At 41.4% G+C, this 6,000-nt stretch overlaps 1 pseudogene; it reads right to left on the bottom strand.

Moving 5' to 3' along the window:
• Window positions 1-2,051: 2,051 nt before the first annotated feature.
• On the bottom strand, window positions 2,052-2,744 carry LOC120427325 (T-complex protein 1 subunit beta-like; annotated as a pseudogene).
• Between the last annotated feature and the right edge of the window lie 3,256 nt (window positions 2,745-6,000).

Raw genomic sequence — 6,000 nt, forward strand, 5'->3', positions numbered from 1 at the left:
CTAACCGGTTCATTTGGGAACTCTGGTTTTACCCACATGCTGACGAGATACAGGCTTGGGATCAAGTGTCCCCGGGGATCAAGTCTCCCCACTCTGAATTTAAAAACATGCAAAAACTAATCAAAACTTTTGTAGAAAAAGGTGTTCAGTGTAAAATGAACAAACATTCTGCAAAAACAAACGATATTTATACAAAAACTTCATCTCCTCATTCAGTTTTCGAAACAATTTCCATAGACACAATTGGACCTATGACAAAAACGCAAAATGGTAATCGATACGCATTAACTATGCAATGCGACCTATCCAAATACGTTATTGTTGTTCCAATCCAAGATAAACAAGCTCAAACACTTGCAAAAGCGTTTGTAGAAAACCTCATTTTAGTTTTTAGATGTCCCAAAAATATTAAATCAGATTTAGGAACAGAATACAAAAATGAAGTATTCGGTAAAATTTCTCAGTTCTTACAGTTGAATCAAAAATTTTCAACAGCTTACCACCCAGAAACAATTGGTAATCTGGAACGTAATCATCGTTGCCTCAACGAATACCTCCGGTTATTCACAAATGAGTTGCATGATGATTGGGATTCATGGCTCCCTTACTATTGTTTTTGTTACAATACTACACCAAATACTGATACGCAGTATACACCTTTCGAAATAGTTTTTGGAAAACAAGCAAATTTTCCCACATACACACTAAACAAAATAGAACCTATGTACAATCACGAGGAATACTATACACAATTAAAATTCAAATTACAAACAATAGCTCAGAGAGTACGTGATATCATAATCAAAACAAAACTGAAAAGAATACAAAACCAAAAATCATCAAACCCAATCAACCTTAAAGTAGGAGACAAAATTTTAATTAAATCAAAAACCAATAGAAAATTAGACAACATTTATGAAGCCCCATATACTATAGGTAGTCTAAATCATCCAAATATAACAATTTATCATACACCCTCAAATAAAAATAAAGAAATCCATAAAAATAGGGTAATCAAATACGCAATCGAGGGGGGTGTCACTTCCGCGCTAACCGAGCGATAAAGCTTCCTTTTCAATCCTTTGCAGCGTTCACTTTCATCTTTCCGCTTTATATTGCTTTAACTCGCGTTAACCGCGATAACTCGCTTTTTGGCTTACCTTTTGTTGCGTTCGCGCATCAGACTGCTCGATTTTTTTGACAGCGAGAACTGTCAAAAGCAAATGACAGTTCTCGTTGTCAAATGATTCGAGCAGTTTGTTTGCTTTTTTTTAAAGAAAGGTCTCAGGGGGAGATCATCCGTCGGAACCGTTCTGTGCGTTCCCGTGCCTGCTTGGGTCTCGTTCCACTAGTTTGAGACGGTTCCACCACTGGGTCTTGAGCCATTCGTCAGTCTCCCGGTGGAGAAAGCCTTCTCAGGTTGAGAAAATTGCATGAAATGAAGGCGCGAACCGGCCCCGAAGGGCACGATTGAAACCGATTTTCCAAAGCGCCGATTTTCTGACCTGTAAGTTAAACAAATCTTTGTTACTTGTAACTTGTCTTTAACAATCATTTATTTTCCAGCAGAGGAAACTTTCGAAACATACTTCGACAAATCTGGTGGGTTTGGAGCTGGGCTAAGCAACACTACACTACACTACACAGGACGATTCTGTGAAAAGTATGAAAATACCGCCGGCATGAAGGAGCTGCTACCAGTACCTCAAGGAGGTTCCAGTGAATCCAGATACTATTCCGACTGCGACTGAACAACTATGCTAGCCAGTACGGTGCAAGTGCTAGCAGCGACTACCATAACCGCTTCCCGGACTGCCAGCGCAAGGCGTAGTGATGCATGAAGCAGTGCCCCTCCTATCTCGTGAAGGTGATTGCAACCCAAGTCTGTGCCAGGACTGGGGAATCTTCTTGAGGTTCTCTTATTCTCAAACAAACAAATCTGTAATCATGTATTCAATAAATTTTGATAAATTGTAGTGTGATGCGTTTGCTTTTAGAAATAAATCTTCCGTTGACGAAAACCAAACCGTTTAAAAAAATCATTTTCATTATTTTATTAAATTTTTGTCCATCTGAGAACACAGCGGGCCAGGTTGTGACCGAGGTGGTTCAGACGCAGCGGGACCGGGAGACCGTTCTCGATGCGCTTCGGCTGGTGCACACTGGGCTTCTTGTCTAGCAGGAAACCCTCGTCCAGGAACGATTCCTTCAAGCAACCGCCGGCATCGACGACCAGCTTCCTTGGCAAAGTACTCCTTATGCTGGGACAGAATCTTCGAGCTGAGCGTCGTCCGGGCAATGTTCATCAAATCCTCCCGGAACTTTTCCGCATCCTTCAAGTTGTCCTGAGCCGCGGCAATCAGCACCGAACGTGCCGCCTGCGTGGCCGCTCTTCACCCGGCGATGATAGTCTGCGGGTGCAACTTTTGCTCGATCAGCTTTTCCACCACGCGCAGCAACTCCGACGCCAGAAGTCACGGAAGTCGTTTCATCGCCAACCTCATCGTCCTGCACTCGACTTATGTCCACGAGGATCTTCGCCGTCGGATTTTCTACGCCGATCGCCTTCAAAATCGTCGCCTCGTCGTTGGTCTCCTCAACCTGGCCAGCGCTGCGGCCTTGCGCCACCAGAATCTTGTCCATTCTCTTCGGGCCGAGTGTGCTCTTGACCAGGACACCGATCGCGATGGCCCCACAAACGAGGACAGCCGGGCGATTTCGCCCTTCTCCTCCTCGGCAAACATTTCGGCGATTCGCTGGGGGAAGTTCACAATCTGGGCAAAAGCTGGTGATAAATTTCTCTTGATATAAGCAGCGTGGTGGATATCCGCCAAAGTCCGTTTTAATCACTTGATGTTAGAGCCGCCGATCACACCAACACACCGGGAGTAAAGTTAACTTTTCCGGTCGTCAAAACGTGCGCCGAGGACGGCACTATGGGGTATTTCCATATAAGCGAGCGGCCAAAAATATTTTTTTGCTTTTTTGTGACTTTTTTGTGTTGTTTGTACTTAGTATAATGAAAACAAATGAAATTTGATATTTTTCCAAAAAAAAGTTTAATTTTCGATTTTTTCATATATTTGAGGCCACATGCATTAAAGTGGTGAATGCCTTTTTCTTGAGTTAAAATCCACCTCTCTTTGAAGACACCCCCCCCCCCCTCCCCCTCCAATTAAAATTTGATATTTGCGGTGTTTTAGAATTTTAGACGGTTTATTTTATGGAACATTGTATGGATTCTCGTCCACGTTTTTGGTTGATCCACTTGCAAAATTCACGTTTTCCACGATAAATTCTTCTAAATCAAAATCACTATGTAACCGATTGTCGTTAGATTACTTAAAATATGAACTTCTTCTATGGGCTTTTGTATACCTCGTTTTGAAGCTACAGAACAACGTGCGTAGTTTTTCCTCTGTGGTTTTTCCCTGAGTTGATCATGTGATGGTTCTGCAATGTTGTAATTTTTACAAATATACTCGAAAGCAGTTCTCATGTTTTCAGAATAGTGCTTCGTTATATCGTATAGGGACACTACGGTATTATTATCCATACTTTCAAAAGAACACAACAACGAACTGATACGAATATTCGACGAATCGTTTCTGTAAAATACTTAGAATAGGAATTTCTAATTTTATTAAACGTACCTAAGTACCAACAAAGTCATGAATATCAAATCAATTTCAAAACATACATAGCAGGTACGTCATTTCTGCCTCCGCAGGTAAATAATGTGATTTTAACCAAGCGTATACGCGAAATCATTAATTTCCTTGCATGAATCAAAATGTTCAAAATGGCATAACTCAAAAAGTGCACATAAGTGCACTTTGAAATTTGGAGACAAGTTAGGACATGGTTCAAATTTTAAGCTGCAAAATTTTCAGATCGCACAAATGCACACAAAAAAAGTACTCCATTAACAAAGTTGAAAAAAACTAAATTTTGAATAAAAATCCATCTTTTTTTATTTTTATTATTTTTTTAGCCTGTAAAAGTGTGTTTTGTAAAATATTATTGAAAAGTTGAATCAATTACCTTTCTGAATATATATAATGATGCAGGAAAAAATACATAAACAGCTACACAGTACAACTATGAAAAATAATCATTTTTTTGTCAAAAAACATGTTTTTTCTTACCATTTTCGCCTTTGAAGGTCTGCAATTCAGTGAATTTTGAACCTACAACTTTCAAACTCCGGATTTTTCTTAGTTAGAATGTTTATTTTCGAAAAAAAATACCAAAAAAATAATTAGAGTATGTCGGTTTTTCGATTTTTGGCCGCCTGAAACCCCATAGTGGACGGTAGAGCCGGCGAACACACCGGAGCAAACTTTTCCGGCCGTTGAGAAAAATCGCAATTTTTGCTTTGTTTTTTTCTTTCTGTCAAAACTGGTTGAAAAAACCAAAACAAATACCGAGTTGCCAAATATGACCAAAAACTGCTCGACGGCAAGGTTGCCAGATAGATTTCTCTGGTTCAAAAGTCGAGCAGACGCTGGTCGCTTTAACTCGCTTTAACGCGCGTTAACATGCGATAACTTGCTTTAAGGTGGCGTTATGTGAAAACTCGGCACGATGAGTAGCGTTGATGCTTTTCGAGCTCGTTTTTGTGCGTTTTAGTGTGTTATCGCGGAGTGACGTCCCCCTCGTACGCAATCTAAAAAAAAAAACCTCATCCGAGCCTAACTTAAACCGAAGTAGGTGAAAGTTTCCCGGCAATAGGCCGTGGAAGTGAATAATTCGGAAATCTAATCTAATCTAATCAGACCTTAGCGCAGCCAATCTTTCGAAGGGATCCTGGAGAGTGCCTTAGGTTAGATGACGCCTAGCACTCTTCTTGTCATTTATTAACATCTGTAGTGCGCCATTGCATCGGAATGCATTGAAACATCACAAGTGTTAAAGCGGCCAGGCCTACTGCGTAAAGCCGTATCGCAGAGATGACTCGTAATTGGGTTGAGTTTGAGCACTGAGTGTTCGAACAACAACACAATTCTGAATCGACAGGGGAGGACGAAGCGTGGGGACACACCACCATACGCTCCGAGATTTGGTTTATTCGTTGGGAGCACCATGCTAAGAAGGTTTGGTACTCCGGGACCCTCTTGGGATGGGACATTGTATTTCCACGAATGCCCTGGACACTATTTGCCGTGGTTATAGCGCCACAACTCGCTCTCTGTAACAGTATTCCTAATTCCAGTCCACGCTCACCAAGTCGTCATGGCCTAGTGGTTAGCATTTTTGCTTACCAATCCAAAGGACGGAGGATCGAACCCCGCCTCGAGCGACTTTGATTTTTCGTTCATATTCATCATTTCAAATTTCTGTGTTCTTAAACTTTCTCTTTGGGAGCAGATGGGCATCGAACCCAGAACCATTCGCTTACAAAGCGAACACCGTAACCAGTCAGCCACGGCCGCTCACAAAAGTGAATAATTCGGAAATAACAAAAAACAGGAAGATTTTGTTTATATACACAAGATTGTAAAAGGCAACTGGAGAATGGTAAAGAATAATTTTTACTTCATAAAAATCATTCTTCTTTTAGGGGGAAGGTGTGATAGGTTACCACCCCTGCACGGGTTTACCAACCCTGCATAGCTAATTAGTTGCAACCCATCATTTACTGCTTCACACTTCAATTTTAACTTATTGCCCTGTCTGGCTGAGTGAGCCACACACAGCCAGGCCCAGGACTCAAATTACATAACAATCGGTTCAATATGCGCTGGCATAACTGCTATGCTTGCGAATGGGACTGTTTCGGGTTGTACAGTTTTTCGGGTTTTACGGCAAAGTGGCCATGCGCTGGATAATGCTGATCCAGCGCAAAGGACACTTCAGGCCATAAACAGAGAGAGCCAACTCCAGATGTCTCCAATGAGTAAACTCTACAAATACGATGTAAGAAATGTAACCAAACTCATATAAAAGGGCCAGGAGCCACCAAATAAAGGAGATTCTTCCTTAGAACACAAACCAGAA

This window comes from Culex pipiens, unplaced genomic scaffold, assembly GCF_016801865.2.
Source record: "Culex pipiens pallens isolate TS unplaced genomic scaffold, TS_CPP_V2 Cpp_Un0027, whole genome shotgun sequence".
Lineage (NCBI taxonomy): Eukaryota > Metazoa > Arthropoda > Insecta > Diptera > Culicidae > Culex > Culex pipiens.